Below are 18,251 nucleotides of genomic sequence, written 5' to 3'. Positions count from 1 at the left end.
CTTAGTGTTAAAAAGTTACCATAGAAATCTGCCACTAGCACAACTATACTATAAAGCAAGCTAAGCCCACTCCCAGTCAATACATTTTACTCCCTTGAACTCACCTATCTTTACTTATTTAACATGTACTCAAACTTCACTCCTTTTAATAAAACTTACTACTTATTCCTGCTGGATATCTCATCTCCAAATTATTTTAGTATTTTCCAACACCTGAACCTGGAACAGGGCATTAACTACACAAGTACACTCCATCATGGTAATTAATTTAGAGCTACTTAAATGCTATACCTCTTCCTTGCTGTTCTAGTTTGCTAGCTGCCAGAATGCAATATACCAGAAATGGAATGGCTTCGAAAAAGGGGAATTTAATAAGCTGCTAGTTTACAGTTCTAAGGCTGAGAATATGACCCAATTAAAGCAAGTGTATAGAAATATCCAATCAAAGGCATCCAGGGAAAGATACCTTGGTTCAAGAAGGCTGATGAAATTCAGGGCTTCTCTCTCATGTGAGAAGGCACATGGTGAACACAGTCACAGTTTCTTTCTCATCTGGAAAAGCTCATGGTAAACACAGTCAGGGTTCCTCTCTCATCTTGAAGGGCACATGGCAAGCATGGCATCTTCTCTTGGCTTCCTGTTTCATGAAGCTCCCTGGGAGGTATGTTCCTTCTTCATCTCCAAAGGTTGCTGGCTGGTGTTCTCTGCTTCTCATGGCTATCTCATTCTGTTCTTCTCTCTCTGAATCTCCTTCATTCTCCAAAATGTTTCCTCTGTTATAGAACTTCAGAAATTAATCAATACCCATCCAAATGACTGGCGATGTGTTGTCACCTAATCCAGTTTAGCAACCACTCTTGATTAAATCACATCTCCAGGGAGATGATCTAATTACAGTTTCAAATGTACAGCATTGAATAAGGATTAGAAAAAACAGCTAACTTTACAAAATGGGATTAGGATCAAAACATGTTTTTCTAGGGTACATACATCATTTCAAACCAGCACACTTGCCTTTCAGTGAACTGTCAGGATGAAGCTATTTGCCCACTTTCTCATTTTATATAATGCACTTTCTGCTTGTTTCAGTAAGGATAGAGTATTTCTTCCAGGAAATTAAAATAAGATTTAGGAAAATAGTGAATTTTGTAGAGTGCATCACACTTAGACACGTTCATATGCACTAAACCTTGCTTTGTATTTTAAAGAAAACTATGTGTGTTGGATTTGAGTCCCCTAATCTTTAATGTAATTCTAGAAACTAAATATGTGATTTATTTGTATATAAAGTCTTTGTAGATGCAATTTGTCAATTTAAGAGGTAGGTGGTTGCTAATCCAATGACTGACCCCTTTATATGAAGAGTAAACAAAGAAGGAAGGAGACCATGTGAAGAAGGAGTTATGCCCCCAAAGGCCAAAGAACGTCTTGGGTTGCTAACTGACATCAGAATCCAGAAGAGAGGCATGGAGAATATTCTCCTGAGACTCTTCCAGGGAGCATGTGTTGTGGCTCAAAAGTGTGTCTTCACTTGGTGTACTCAAATCAAATCAGCAGACAGGGATTTTGAGGAGATTATTTAGGAAACACTAGCTTTTCAAAAAACAGGAGGGAGATATTTTCCTCAGATCTATCTTATTGGGCTAGAAGAGTGGGAGGCTTTTTTTGATTAAAAAAAGGGAGGTTAGGTTAGAGCTATTCAGGCTATTAACAAATTTGAATTGCTTAGTTAACATTCAAATGAATTACTGCAAATTGATTTTTATCTTTGGCCGTGTCCATGTTTCAATCAGGGGTTGAGAGTTGTTTATTATTATTGGATGATGAGTTCTAAGACCATGAGAGTTAGGCTCATGATGACGCTAGGTTTTATGATGGTCAGATCTTTTCTGTTGTTTTCTTTAGGATGGGTTTTCTTCTTTACTGTTGTTTGTTTTCACTTTTATTTCACTCACAGGGTCTTTGTTTTTCCCCAGAGTCATCTTAAGTTCATGTCTGTTCTTCTGAGTACATGCTCTGCTAGTTTCAGTTAATTCTGTAGAGGAAGAAGAAAGGAGGAACTGGTGATGTGGTTAGATAAATCCCTCATTATTTTTAAAGAGGGAAGTGAAAGTTTTAAGATGTTCATAAGGGAGAGGCAATCTAAGTGGGTTAATAAGTGGCAGTTTCTGTGACTGTGATTTTTGCTGTTAAAAGTAGGCAAATCATTTCCCTATGTTAACCATCTTTTTTTTAAACAGCTATTTATTCACTGCTTATTATGCATCAGATACTATTATGGGATTTCAGATAAACTGATTAATTTAATCCTTATGGTAACTCTTGAAATATTTCCCATTATTATCACTATTTTTAAAAATGTTTTTAATGAGAAATATCTACACATATACCATTCAGTCACATTGTAAAATCAGTGGTTTACAATATCATTATATTGTTGTGTATTCTTTACCATGATCATTTAAAAATATTTACATCAAATGTTCCAAAAAAAATGAGAACAAGAAAAATGAACTCATATATCCCGCATCTCTTACTCCTCCCTCTCACTAACCCAGAGTATTTCAATCCACCTAGTTTTTATCCTTATTTCCCCTTATTATTTATTTATTTTTATCCTTGTTATTATTTTTTTACTCATATGTCCATTCCTTGGATAAAAGGAGCTATAAACACAAGATTTTCAAATCACTAGTCACATTTTAAATGCTATATAATTATAGAGACCTCTTTAAGAAAAAAGGATACTGGAACACAGTTCAGTAGTTAGTTTCAGGTAATTCCCTCCAGCCTCCCCAATACACTGTAAACAAAAAAATTGATATCTATATGATGCGTAAGAAGAACCTCCATGATAACCTCTCAATTCGGTATGAAATCTCTCAATAATTTATCTTGTTTCATTTCTCTCTTTCCTTTTTTGTCCAGAAAGCTTTCTCTTTCCCATAATGCTGGGCCCCAGCTCATTGCTAGGAGTCAGGTCCCACATTGCCATGGATATTTCAACCACTGAGAGTCATGTCCCACCCAGGTGGAACAGCAGTGAGATGACCTGCCAAGGTGGCTTAGAGATAGAGGCCACATCTGAACAACAAAAGAGGTTCTCTGGAGGTCACTCTTGGGAATAATTATCAGTAGGCTTAGCTTCTCCTTTGAAGGAATAAGTTTCATAAGGGAGAGCCCCAATATTGAGGACACAGCCTGTTGAATTGGTTGTCTCCACTGCTTGCAAGAATATCAGGAATTCCCCAGGTAGGGGAGTTTAATATTTCCTCTTTCTCCCCAGTCTCCCAAGGGGACTTCACACATTCTTTTTATTCTCTGCCCAAATTATTCTGTGATATATCAAGGCATCACATTAACCTCTACAAACCAAGAAGTTCTCACACCCTCTTCAAGATTCCATGAATTATGCTGTTAAAGTAAACTTAACAAGCAAGTTAAATTAGATGATGTGTTAAAAAATATAAATTTCACACCAAATAAACATCTCTTCTTTTGGTCTCATACAAAGGTTGGAGTTGGAATTATCCTTTACCCAGTCTTCTGATTTACCTTAGTCATATTCAGATCAGCTTCATTCATATCTCTAGACAAAGCCTGATAAAATGTTCAGATATTTCAACAGTTGCTGAATGGGATGATGCTGACTTTCATAGCTTCAATACTCTTACTCTGAGTCTCAGGTGTCACATAAATACACAAAGTTTCAGGAAACAACCAGGTCATATACAAATAGCTCAGTATCTCAGAATTTAGAAATATCAGTTACAACTCCTAAATATATGTGAGTGCTGTAAGAGCTTACACACTAGGAACATGTTTAACAGGCTCCAACATGTTAACCATGCTCTTGACTTCAATTCTCAGAGTTCGTATATTATAGTTAATCCAAATGAGGAAGGCGTGATAATATTTGTCTTTTGTGCACTTTTCCCAATGGAATCACCGACTGTTAGAGACTCTTTCCTGTGTGTGTAGAGGGGGGATATCTCAACTAGTAACAATGGAAGGAAGCTCAACCAAGCATGAATTGTAATTTTAATTAATACATTTGGACTGCTGAATACAAGCTCTGAGCACATAAATCAAGCATGAGCAGGAAATGAGTTCTGAGATCTCTCTTTGCTGTGAGGAGATGGGATTGATGAGAAAACAATTTAAAAAAATGTTGGCTTTTTGAGTCAGCTGAGATCAGGATACAAAAAAGAGCTCAGAATATAGAACCAGGTAACAATTCTGACTATTGAATGATAAACTTTGGGATTGGTGACTGACACTGAAAAGGTGTTATTTTTTCTTTTTATAAACTATTCTAAGTAGCTTATTAAAGAAATCCTCAGGCATTATCAATTATCAGTGCTCACATAAGGAAGGGTGGAGTTAAAGTAGGCTTGAAAGACAAATTAAGAAGTCTAATTGAAAGAGATAATTCTTAAATGACATATCTTTCCCAAGAAAAAGACTTGAGTCTCAGCTCAATTGGCTGAACCCATTCAGAGAATTCAGATGCCAAGAGATGAAAAACAGAAACAGCTTAAGCATGCCTTCTAACTCAGTCTCTATCTTAACCATGCCCCAACAGGGACAGGGTCTGCTGAGAATTAAATTCCCTGCAACATTTCCCTCTTCTCAGGCTCCAAATGCAAAGATTGGCCCAAAATAGGAGGGCTTGCAAAAAAGAAGGACCCACCATTTCCTGATGTAAATCCCCATCTTTGCAACTCTGGGAGAGCAACCCAAGACAAGGAATTCCAACAGGTTTTCATTCAGTCATCAGGAATGAATACAAATTAATGAACATAGAGTTTGGGCTGAGTTGGGTTTTCCTTAACACTATTTAAAAAAAGCATTTTATGGGGGATGAGAGACATTGAGTAAGTGAGTTCATATGAATGTAAGAAAGAGTGGACATATGTGACAGTTTTCCTTAGAAGCAGGTCCTCAAGCATGCAGGTTTACAGTTGGTTGGAACTGGGTAAGAATTCATGGTGTTAAAATTGGACTGTGACACACTCCTTGGAAACCTCTGGGCTCACCTGCAGTAGCTATAATATAACCTCTGCCCTTCAGCTAGAGGAAAGTGCTAGAGTGTGTCTTATTTATAGTGATGTTGCTGCCATTACCACACACTACACACACCTATGATAGAGAGAGAGAGAAGAGACAAAGATAGATAGACATATATATATATATAGAGAGAGAGAGAGAAGGAGAGACAGAGAGAGAGAGTGGGGCATGACTTAGGCTTAGTGTGTAGAGACATCTTGTCCACACACATACCTACTGTTTCCCTTCCTTCTGGGATGACATACATTCAGGACTCTTGATATCAGGGAGGTCATTCAAATTATTGTAAGAAATGGAAAATTCAGTTATAAACTTGGCTTCTTGTAGGCCTGGCCAAGCAGAATACACCCCATTTAGAATTTCAAATGATCTCTCATTATGCATCTACTTTTACTCACCAGTCTAGGCTGCTTATAAACTATTCAGTGGATGTTGGGTTCCTGAGTAATACTATGAATTGAAAACTACTCTTTACCAAAATTTTCATCCAGAACACCTTAAAATTATAAGTGAGCAAGCTATACACTTTAAAAGTATTTTTGTTCCTCTAAGCTTTGGAGTTTAACACTCACAGCACACCGATAGTTAGAGCTGGACACACTGCTGTGTGCAATTAGAAATCTGAACACATAGGCTGAAGGTTTCAGAAACAATCTGAAAGCCAATTTCAAGGGAAATCATCAAAAATCTTGAATCCTCATGCATCATCAAGACTGTGAAATGTGGAGACAAGAGACCTAAGAATTGGTAAATCTGCCGTCTCTTGGAAATTTGCCTAATTTTGTATCAGTTAATGATTATTACTTTCCATATGACAGTGTCTCACAGAAAAAGTTTTTACAAAAAAAATTATTGCTGTTAATATGTCTGGATTAGACAGCTAGGCATTTTGGAAGCAGGCAGGGTATATTGAAAAGTTAAGCTTCTGCTCATGAAAATTAAATATTCTTGAAGACAGAGAAAATAAAATTTTAGAAAACTTCTAAAGATGCCCCAAGTGGGATGAACATGGAAAAACCATGTGGAGGTCTGACTGTACACATGAGGCCAGTAGCTCTCGTTCAGGAGAGGAGGGGTTTTGTTGGAGATAAGGCATGTGGGGGCTCCTGGAGGAGAAGCCAAGTTTTGTCTCCTGACCTTGTGGGAGATACAGGTTTGAACAGCTAATACAGTTTCACTAATGGTATTATTTGGAGGTAGATTCAGAACAGTTACAGTGCATATTATAATTTGTAAGGAAAACACTAAAACACTTAAAATACACTTAAAAATTCTCTGGTATACACCCAGAGAAACAAAAGATAAATAAATGACATAGGAATGCAATGCTGCCCCTCCCTAATACAGAGACATGTTCCAAGCCCATCAGCCTGGTGCTGATGTAAACCAACCCAAACCAAATCCTGCAGTTCTGGGAGAGGAGCCCCAGCCCTGGTTTTCTTTATAATGCTCAGCATTAGTTGGGGAGCAGTAAAAGTGACTTCATATTGATTAGGTTGGCCCAATACAGCAGGGGAATCAAGGTTGGACTCACGGATATGAAGAAGTAACACAAGAACGAACATCAGGTTTTGTCTTGCTTCAGTGTTCAATCTACACAGACCCAGAGAAAGTGTGCAAGCCAGGACTAGAGGAGAATTAGATGACTTTTACCCTGTCCATGTCCACCAACCTCAGGCTACCCAGAATGGAGATGAAGGTCCTGGAGGTGGAGCACAAGCTCCATCAGATCACCAGACCTGAGGGGAATTTGGGACACTGTGGAGTGTCTTTTTACCACACATCACAGAGCTCCCCCTATCACATGCAAGCAAGACTCACAGCAAAGTACTCTGTCTGCACTGGGTGATTCTCACCAATGCAGCATGTGCCCCACCCCGGGTCAGAATCCAAGACCATCGTTTCTGTGATGAAAGTCCCTAGGGAACTTGATTAACTGGATGAGAATCCCCACTACAGAAGTTAGGAGGGGTGGAAGGAGAGGTGGACACCAAGGTCTCTGAGATGGGCTGCCTGCCTGTTAGGAGGCTGGTTGGTTCCACAGCATCAAAACTTCCAGGCAGCACGTCCCAGACAACTCTTTAGTCTCCTGAAAAGAGCTATTCCCTCTGATGTGCACTTTTCTGGGAATTGAGAGGAAGCATTCAGCCAAGTTACTGGGAACATTTCCTGTGGGAGTGAGTGATACAGGTTATAATTTCCCTGTCATGGAGCAGCAGGCATGATCCCTGACACACAGATGTCCAGACCATTAGGGTCCTGATTCTTGTAACCAGCAGGTTGGAGGATAGAATACCATGAGTGTTATCCGGACCATGTGAGTGCTAATAAGACAAAATTATCCTATCTCCCATGTTCCCTGGACCTGAAAACTAGTGATGATAGTGGAGGGAAGACCTCTCTTACTCCAGGCCCATGATGAGCCAGGGTCATCTCCAAGGACCTAGAGCCTGGCTTTCACCTTGTCAATGTATTTTCCCTTTAAAAAATACATCCAGTATATATTTAGAGAATACATCGAGTATGCACAGGAAAATAAGACACTGCACTATTTCTAAGACTGAAATCCTCTCCCTTGCACTTAATATCAATGATTTCTCACTGATTATTTTCAGATAGCCATGGATACAGAGAAGCAAGACCAGAAGAAAGGTTCAGCTGTAGATAGGAAGCTAATGTTCCCAGTTGGGAGATTGACATGCAAATGGGACACATCCTTCTAGTCCTGAAATCAGTCCCTGACCAGGCCCTGCAGCTCTGAGACAGGAGCCCACTCCCATGTGTGTGTGATCTCCCTATTCTGTGCCCAGGACTGAGGAATAGGAGGAAGAAAGTTATATGTGCTTCCTGGAGTTTCTTCTATTAATGGGCCATGGTAACTTCATTGAGAAACTGGTATTGCTAAACTGTGAATAGATGGGTCATTTGTGTTTGTTTCTGTGTGTGTGTTCGTGAGTATGTGGCTATGTAACTTCTAAAGTCTTTTTTCAGGTGTTCTGTTTGAATTACAGCTGGTGGACTCTGGGGGCCCTGCAACATAAAGGTCAGGGTCTCTGTGCCTCTCCTGTGTACGATCAGGATGCAACTTTAATAGGTATACCATGCCTTGGTCACCAGGCTCCAGCAATGGGGCTGGTTTCATGTACTGGGTGAGAACTTGAAAAAATTAAGTGTACAGCCACCAGGAAGAGACAATTCACAATCTCCAGGGACAATACCAAAAAAACAAAACAACAAAAATCGTTTTTGCAAATCAACAGTCTGGTAACTGAGGACACAGCAATTTATTTATGGAAGAGGCATGGTGACAAAAAAGAAATGCTCATTTGAATACAAAATTCTTGTCGGGTGGCCAGAAGGGCACATTCAGGACCCACTGAGCATGAGGATCAGCTGTGGGAGCACTGCAGGAAGCTGGTGAAGGGCTGGTGTCCTGTCGGGTTCTGGGGCTTCCTCTCCAGTTAACTGTTTCCTCAGGGAGCATCTCTAAATTTCCCTCCCTGTGCCTAAAAGTGATGTCATGAATAAGAAGTGTTTGGTGCAATAAGAGGAAGCCAAATCCTGTGCAAAAACAGCCAGCTTCCCATAACAGAAAATGGCTCTACCAATGTTTCCCTGGTTCAGGACCCTGAAGATCTCAGTGTGACCTCGTGACCATTTCCTAGTGAGATGGAAGGCAAGTCACCCAGTAACATTCCCTAAATGCCATCTTTGGGGTTGACTTGAACAGCAAGAGAATAGCTAATCCAGTGTCTGGGTTGTGATGGATTTCAAACTGCCCTCCTCCTTGCACAGAAGGTTGTACATCAGTCTCAGCAGTGACTTTATTATCTACTTGCTGATTATCCTTTTTTTCACCATCAATTTTCCTCTCATCTCCATTTGTTCCTTCTTCTTCCTCACTTTGAATTATGTGGGTCCTGTGGTCCAATTTCTAAATCTCAGGACCTTCACTTGGTGATCAGTTGTTAGTGCTGGATGTGGCTCATGCTGGAACCTGGGAAATACTGAGGAGACATTACCACTCACCACTGATTGGGACCTTCACTCTGATTTCTGAATGTGAACTCATGCAGTAAATATGAATGGCCATTAGTATCTACGGAGGGAATGGTATTGGGATAAAATGGTATATGAAATTATGTCCTTGATTGATGAAAGCTATAAAGTTACGTGAAACAAAGATTTAAAAAGCAGCTTAGCGTGGGCAATGGTGGTTCAGTGACAGAATTCTCACCTGTCCAGTTTTATTCCTGCTGTCTGCCCATTTAAAAAAAAAAAGAAAAAGAAAAAAAGCAGTTCATCCACATGAATTAAGGCAACCAAATGACAATGTGACAGTTAATGCATCTAACAACAGATGTGAATATATGCAACCGTGAAATATGCACTTTCAACTTTAACACAGTGATCTCACCATGACAAAATTTACTGAACATGTGGTTTTCATTCTCCTGCTTCCTTTCTCCCCCACCCCATCCAGAGTACCTATGTTCATGGACTGAATGCCCCATGTACAAGATCCTAACCTTGAAATATTTCTAAGGATGTTCTCCTTTATCCGTTTATACTGCAACAATCATCAGTGATTACATATTTCAAGCAAAATTCTTTTCACCTCAAGTTGCTCTCTTACCAACATGAAACCGTGCTGGAGATAAATTTCTTGCCATATTTATTACTTAATCTTTCACTGATATTATTGAGTAGCCAGGTTGCAATATTCTGCCTTCAATTGCATTCATAATATGATAGATTAAAAAGGCATTTTTCAGGCAAGCCTGGATCAAAACAGGTCAAGTTCAGGTGAGGAAACCATAGATAAGTGGTGTTGACTTGATTTCCTTGCATAGGTGTGACATGTTAGTGCAGAATGAGAGCACATGGTGGTGGGCAACTTTGGTGATGAGAGATGAGAACACACAGACTTCCTTTCTGGAACACACAGTGGGCAATGCTACTAATTGCATTAAGGGAAATAGCTATCAAAACTGATAACTTACTACAATTTCATACACGATGTTACATCTGAGGAATGGCATCAACAAAGTGGAGAAAAGGCACCAAATGTCTGTCCCTCCACTAATACTTCAAAGATCCAATAGAGAGAGGGAGCTGATGTGCCTTATGAAGAGATGGACATACAAATGGGCTCCTCCACCTGTTCCAGGAAACAATCACAGTCCCAGTCCCCAGAGCTGTGGCACAGAAGTGCCCTCCTCTGTCTGTATTCTCCCCATTCTGTGCTCAGTGCTGAGGAAGGTGAGGCAGCATGAATTGTGTGCTGAGCTGAGCTTTTCTTTTGTCAACGTGCCATGGCAATATTTTTGAGGAAGAGATGATATGGTGTAAATATATCTGTGTGCACATGCATGTGTGTGTATGTATCCATCAAATTATAATGCCTGTTTTCAGGTGTTTTGTATGAAATGCAGCTGGTAGATTCTGGGGACAATACGGGACAGCTCAGATATTTTCTGCAGCACTGCTGTGCTGCTTTGAGTTTCACTATTACTGATGTGCTCTAGGTATGGCAGGACCAGTGAAGTGGATGGAGAGGGTCTATTGTAAGTGGTCTAGGTGGTTGCATGTACTAGGCAGGCTCTGTGAAGGGCAGCTTCCCCTGCTCCAGGGGCAATGCCAAGGGTCAGCTGAATCTGCAAATGAACACCATGATGCCTGAGGTAGTGAAAGATTATTGCATGAGAGACACAGTGATGAGAAGGCAGTGCTAACCCAGACATAAGCATCCCCATGGGGTGGTGGCAGGGGATGCTCCTGACCCCTGAGCACAAGGATCAGCCTGAAGAGCCGGGGAGGAGGGGGTTAAGGTCCTGTGTCTTGCAGGGTCTGTGGTTTACTCTCAAGTGAATGGTTTTCCCAGAGAGTATATCTACATTGATGTTTCTGTTCCTATCACTGATACCTGAATTAGAAACTCTGTTACACTATGTGAAAGCACAGACACAGCCAAATCAGCCAGCTCGTCATCATGAAATCACAAATGAGTCTGCCAATATTGTTCCACTTCAGAATTCTGAGTAGCTCAAGGCAACCTGGTGTGTATTTCACATTGAGATGGGAGCAATATTATGGAGGAAAATTATGCATTGGGATGCACTTTTGGATTCATATGAACCAAGAGATAGGCTATTCTAGGCTCTAGATTGTAGTGGGTTTCAACTCACAGCCCTTCTCAGACTAGGATGTGTACTTCAGACCTAGCACTGATCTGATTGTCCATGTGTCTGATAATCCATTTTCTTTCCTTTAATCTTTGTTATCACACCTCCCTTTGCCCCTTCTGTTCCCTGACAATGGATGGTGTGGACACTGTCCCCTACATTCCAAAGATCAGACCCTTTCTCTGGAGCTCAAGTTGTCACTCAGGCAGTGGCTTTCCCAGGCTCCTGGGAAATGTGGAGGGAATGTCCTCACTCCCCAACTGAATTGACACCTGAATTCTTTCCTTTCAAGGACTCATGTGGAAATAGACATGACCATGTATGTTCATGCAAATAATTAATGTGTCTATTTTTCATCAATACATAAAAGATACAGAGTTACACACACAAAAAAACACTATGTACAGAAAATCACCCACAAAAATTTATATAACCAAATGCCAATCTCTCAGTCAATGCAACAAACGGAGAAGAGCAAAAAGTCACGTATGAAAAGCACATTCTGCCCTTCAATGTGCTCATGTTGGCCAAGTTTACTTCATATGTTGACTTCATTTTCCTGTTGCCATCTCCCTTCACAGTGCCTGCATCCATGGAATTTCTCATGCAGTAGATCCTAATTTTGGAGCATTCCATATGATGATGTCCTTTGTCCCAACTTTTGCCAAAATTATTGGTGATTTTCATATCCAGGCCACACCTTTTTCACATCATAGCACTGTGTTAATAGCTAGGAACCAGACTAGAGATTATTAACTGCCCTATTTTTTATTTAATCATTAAATAAAATTTCTGAATATCCAGTTTGCAACTTGCTTTCAAGTTGTTTTCAAGATATGTTAAGTTAGGCATACATATTTTGAGATGAGTGGATCAAAACCAGTCAATATTCAGGTGAAGGAAGTAGAGATAAGTGATTTTGACTCACTCTGTGCACTGATGGGGTGTGTCAGGGCAGGACCAGGTCAACTGGTGCTCCAGCAATGATGGTTGTAAGAAGTTTGTGAACACACAGGTCCTTTCTGGTTCCCAAGGCAGACTGCAAGAAAGAACTGACAACTTACTAAAATTTTAGACATGAAGTTATGACTGAGGAATGATGTCAACAAACTGGAGACAGTGGCCTCAAGCATCCTTCCAACCGCTGAAAATGAACACTGACAGCTAATACAATCATATTTTATATTATATATTCCATAAGTATGAAATATATATGTACATAAAAATATGCAGTAATATGTTGATGCATGTATGTGTGTGTATACATATTCCTGGGAGTAGGGGCACTGGGACATTATTCCCAGGGCCTCTATTGATCCTGGGCCCCTTCTATTTCCCATTCAACACTTTTCCTGACTGAAATCAAAGGAACAAGGGATAAATAAGGTGACCCTAGATAGCAGATTCTTTTCTCCCAGGTCTCATCCAACATCATCCTGCTAATGTGCCATGGTAAAAGGACATCCCTTTATTTGCTTTCATTTTACATACCCCAATGCAAATCACCACTTCAGAAAAGAGATGAATGCAAAGCCCACAATTACTTAAATTCAGCTTCCTCCTTATTTTGAATAGGATTCCCTGGGCATCACAGACATCATGAACACAAACATGGAACGCTTAGGGTTCTTCTTCTTTCTGGTGGCAGCTCCCAGTTGTGAGTGTCTCAGGGACTCAGATATGAAGGTAATGGGATGATGGAAATGAGAACAGGAATCACTGTGGTTTTCCTTGTTCCCAGGTGTCCTGTCTGAGGTGCAGTTGCGGGAGTCGGGACCTGGACTGGTGAAGCCATCGCAGACCCTGTCCCTCACCTGCACTCTTTCTGGAGGCTCTTTAACTGACTATAATGTGCACTGGATCCGCCAGGCTCCAGGCAAAGGGCTGGAGTGGGTTGGTGTCGTCTATTATGATGGAGATACAAAGAAGAAACCAGCTCTTCAGTCCCGACTCAGCATCTCCAGGGACACCTCCAAGAATGAAGTTTATTTGAAGCTGAACAGCCTGAGCACCGAGGACACAGGCACCTATTACTGTGCGAAATACACAGTGAGGGGAAGTCAGTGTGAGCCCAGACACAAACCTCCTGTGCAGGAAACAGGAGGCTGGACTGCAGGGGGTGCTCGTGACCAGCAGAGGGCATAGAGGGACCATTGCAGCTTTGCCTGTGTTTCCCTTTTCTTGCTTCACAATAAGTACCTTACACAAAGATCATTGCATCTTTTATAGGCATTGCTATGATAAATATAACATTCGCACTCAGGAAAGGTTTCTTTTTGTTACCAAGTGCATATTTCAATACATGCATTTTACATGAAATTTTATGTATATTTTGGGAATTGCCCCATCTCCTGAATGTGCCTGAAAATGTGGAAAATACTTGCAGATACTCTCCCTGTGATGTCATTTCTTTCCATTTAACTCACATTTCTGAAATGTTCAGGCCAATAATCCACAACCCACTGTCATAACAGCCCCATATTCTCAGGGAAAAGAGGATGAAATGAAAGCCTGGTCCTCCCAAGGAGCAGCTTCTAAGTGACTGCATTCTATCCCTCCCTGTCATGTGACATCAAAGTCCAGGACACTGCACTTAAATTAAGACCCTTATATGAGTCCATTACATAAAATGGCATCATTATCTCACACTCACACATGCTGTCTTTCATTGTATATTATTTGATTTATCATATAAAGATAAGAGGCTGCAATTTATCATTGTTATATAGATAACATTCCTGATTCATTTTCTATTTAACAATTACCTTTTGATTTTTTTGCTTGTACTAATAGCTTGCCACATATTCTTTTCCCTAAAATCATCAAATTATTTTCCATAAATAGAATTTTAAACTTTCTGTGATAGTTTTCTTTGAAGCAGGTAATGTCACATGAAGGAACTTCACACAGTGTTTATGGTCCCTGCACAGTCACAGGCTTCTGAAGGCAGATCTTCCCTGATCTCCTCACAGGGAGGGCAGGTCTACCCTGTGCTTCCTGGGCAGACACACTTGCCTCTAACGCCCTTCTTCCTGCATCTGAATCTGGGAGGCACTTTTCCCATAACTGTAACTTGTCTTTTAGGAGTGTGAATTCCTGTTCTCTACTGTGCAGGCCCAATCACACCTATGGCCATGGAAAAATTTCAAAATACAACCTTCACTTGGGCATACCTGGCTCTTTAACCACTGGACTCTGTGATTTCAGGATTCCTACAGAGAGGCTGGGATATGAGCAGGGCAGAAAGTGGTGGAAACACCTCCAATTCACCCCTGTCCTTCCTCATGAGGCAATGCATGGCCTGCCATGGATTTTTGCACCATTCTTAGGGTAGTGTCGTTTCTTCTGTATTTTATTCCCAATATGGATTGGATCTACAGCAGTGTCATCAGTTGCCTATTTAAGAGAACTTCTGCAGGTTATGGATGTTATTCCTCAGTGAAGAGAGGGGAGGTTTGTGGCAAATATTACATGATGGACTCTGTCTTCTACTCTCTTTTTTTTTAACTTTTTAAAATTGTATAATATAACATATATACAATGTAACAAAGGAAAAAAACAGTTTTCAGAGGACTCTTCACCAAATAGTTACAGAATAGATCTCAAAGTTTGTTTTGAGCTACCATAACATAATGTCATATTTTTCCTTCTAGCTGCTCCAGAGGGTAGAAGGAAATAAATATTCATTTACTATCAAAATTGACTTTTTTCTTTTTTGTGACAAATAACATCCATATACGAAAGCAATAAACTACAAAGCACAGCATGACAATTAGTTGTAGAACAGGTTTCAGAGTTTGGTATGGGTTACAATTCCACAATTTTAGGTTTTCTTCTAGCTGCTGTAAGATACTGGTGACTAAAAGAAATATCAGAGCAGTGCAGTGGTGGCTCAGCATGGTACAACTGTCCCCCAGTAGCAAGATTCTAGCCTGCTGTGCTGGAAACCCGGGTTTGATTCCTGGAGGCTGTCCATGGCAAAAATAAATAAATTAAACTCCACCATCACCTTTGATCTTCCTATCCCAGTTTTTAGGGGTCTATGGTTTATTACCATTCTAACTTTTGCATGTTGAGAGGAGCTGTTAATAATATGGCCCTGGGAGATGGAACTAGTTCATGTTCTGGAGAGGCTGGGCCCATTTTTATATGACTTATACCTTCAATTGGATCTCACCACTGCCCAAAGAATTTTTTTTTTTGCTTTCCCCATGCAGACTGTTTTCTTTGTGGTGGATCTAGGGAGTTACTTGAGGATGAATTTATAGCATTGTTGCAATTTTCTCTCCATACACTAGTGAGTGATGAACACTTTATTTTGTTCTGTGTAGTTTTTTTGTGGATACCATATAATTATGGAGGGAAAGCCTGTAAATCTGACCAGATATGGTCCATGTGATATTCTCTCTTTCCACTTAATCAAACTCAGTGCTTAGAAATTTATTACTTATGACTATTTAAACCTCTGACTAACTTATTTGGGATCCTATCATAACTTCACCAATTAAGCTATAGCTCTGATCCTAATTATTTTTTTAGCATCTCATTGTCAAGATTTTAAGATTTTCATTGGCTCTGTGATTTCAAGTATTATAATGTTGTTGAATGCTTTGAAATAATTTGCAGGTTTTCCAGATCTCTAGAACTTGGTGTTCATGTAATGAAAAACAAGATTTTCCTCACATACCACATGTTCAAGATGAGTTGCAGATTGCATGGTAATGCCCACAAATTGGAAACAACAAAAACCTACCAACAAGTTATAGAAATAAAAAATAAAATAGAAAAAAAACTTAAAATAGAAATAAAACAACAAAAACCTACCAACAAGTTATAGAAATAAAAAATAAAATAGAAAAAAAACTTAAGCAAATGGATTTATTCAAGTATTACTTTAAATTCAAATGGATAGATCTTTTTTTAGCTTGCTCAAGCTGTTGGAATGCAATTCACAAAAATTAATTGGCTTTTAAAAGGGATTTATTTTAATGACCAATTTGCAGTTCTTTGAGGCAGGCAGTTAGCTTTCATCCAGTTTCTCCTGTCATATGAGAAGACATAGGTGATATTTGCTGCATTTCTCTCCTGGCTTCTGGTTTCAAACTGTTTTCCCTGGGACATTTGCACTCTGCTTCTCTAAACATCTGGCCAAATGCAGGCTCTCAGTTCATTCTTTCTCTTCTGACTTCCCAATTTAAGTTTCCAGCTGATTAAATTAAATTTCACTCATGGAGGGAGGCAACTGCTGATGTAATCAACCATAGATGAAATTCACATGCTGATGTTTTTACTCCACAGCCACAGAACAACTGGTCACAATCAATTCACCAAGTTGACAGATGATTTTAACTATCACAGTGACCACCCCTCACCTTACAGCTATGCCCATTGCCTTAAATCATCTCTCACTAAGAAACAATAACAGGCACTTTTTTGACCAAACAATCATTATCTGCCCTTCCTTCAACACACCAAATCTTTCCATATGCAAAATTTATATTTCATCACAATATCACAAAGCCTTAAACCATTTCGGTAATAATACAAACACAATAGATACTCAAAAATCGTGCATATCTCATACAAGCCAGTCATAAACATTCTCTGTTCTAAGGCAAATTTTTTTCTGGCCCTGGGCCAGTGATGTCAGAGCTAATTATCTCCTCCCAATATGCAAAGAAAGAGCAATCACATAGTGAAATATCACATTGTTGTAGGGACAAATTGAAAGGAAAACAGTGGTAACCAGATACGAACCATTCAGGAATTCTGCAGGGAAAACCCCATGAGGTTTTAAAGTCTAAGAGTCATTCAACCTCGGGGCTTGATGAAGCCAAAGCTTCTTACTCTCCAAGGCATATGAAGCAGCCTTGTTCTCTACAAAACTGAGATGAGGTTTGCAAGATTGGGGTATACTGGGGAGGACCACCTTTCTCTCTGCACTGCCCTCAATGTTTATCTGAGTGACACACAAATTACCTGCCATCTCTGGGACATATGCTTTACCTCTTAAGAAAAATGGATACCAGGCATGCTTCCCCTCAATTATCACGGAATATGCTCCACCCTCTCCAAAGAACTCTCCTTGAACAATGAGGCAGAAAGCCCTCTCTCTGGCTTTGGGTAAACTCACTCCTTCCATGTGTATGGGTGTGTAGGTCACACTCTGGCCCTTGGTTTTTTACTTCAGATACTAATTTTCATGGTTCTGACTCTGAGATTATTTTTCCTATAATTTGCCTCATCTCTGTCCATTTAAATCCAGCATTGCATTTGGTTCAATTAATAAGTTCTTGCCAAATTTGAAGATGTGGTATGTAGAATAAAGGGATCACAGCCATCTGTCAACAGAACCTCGCTCATATTCATTCTGGATAACTCCATCTTCAATCCTGTCCTGTCCTGTAATGACTATTTAGTCAATGCTTGGTTATATCCTCATGCGGGCCATTATTCTTGAGGGTCTCACTTTCTGGAAGCCCAGAATTTTTCAGAAGATGAAATTCTGATTTCTTTACACATGAAGTTCAGTTCTTAGTTCATTTTTTAAAATTTTATATAAGTCGTCAGGAGAAAGAAGCTGCATTTCACTTAGTTTGGAAACCTCCTTACCTAAATATCTTAGATTGTCATATTCAAATTCTCCATTCACTTTGACCAATTTTGCCAAATTTTACACCACCTTAACACAAGGGCTGTCTTCCTTCCACATTCCTCATTTCTGTCTGAGGCTTCAAAAAGTATACTTAGAGTCTCAAAGCAATCCATGGTATCTCTATCAAGTTCTTCACAATTGTTTCATAATCCTCCTCTTAATCATTAAAAAAGCCATTCAATCATATTATGCATTTACAAATGTGTTAGTACCCCACAGCACATTTTAGGTTGCTAAAGCTATATACACAATAAATGAATTGACTTTTACAAAGCCCATTTAGTTAGTTACAAACGTACAATTTTTTGGAGGAAAGGCAGGTAGATTTCACCTGCATTCCT

General features: G+C 39.7%; 1 pseudogene across 1 annotated transcript; it reads left to right on the top strand.

The window, feature by feature from the left end:
• Window positions 1–12,805: 12,805 nt before the first annotated feature.
• Window positions 12,806–13,400, top strand: LOC143675591 (Ig heavy chain V region PJ14 pseudogene; annotated as a pseudogene). Its single transcript, XR_013171663.1, has 2 exons — window positions 12,806–12,912; window positions 12,997–13,400. The product of XR_013171663.1 is annotated as an Ig heavy chain V region PJ14 pseudogene (transcript).
• The last annotated feature ends 4,851 nt before the right edge of the window (window positions 13,401–18,251 follow it).

The sequence above is a fragment of the Tamandua tetradactyla genome, chromosome 3 (genome assembly GCF_023851605.1).
Source record: "Tamandua tetradactyla isolate mTamTet1 chromosome 3, mTamTet1.pri, whole genome shotgun sequence".
NCBI classification, from domain to species: Eukaryota; Metazoa; Chordata; class Mammalia; order Pilosa; family Myrmecophagidae; genus Tamandua; species Tamandua tetradactyla.
Note: the sequence above shows the minus strand (reverse complement) of the source record. Positions and strands in the feature narration are given on the sequence as shown.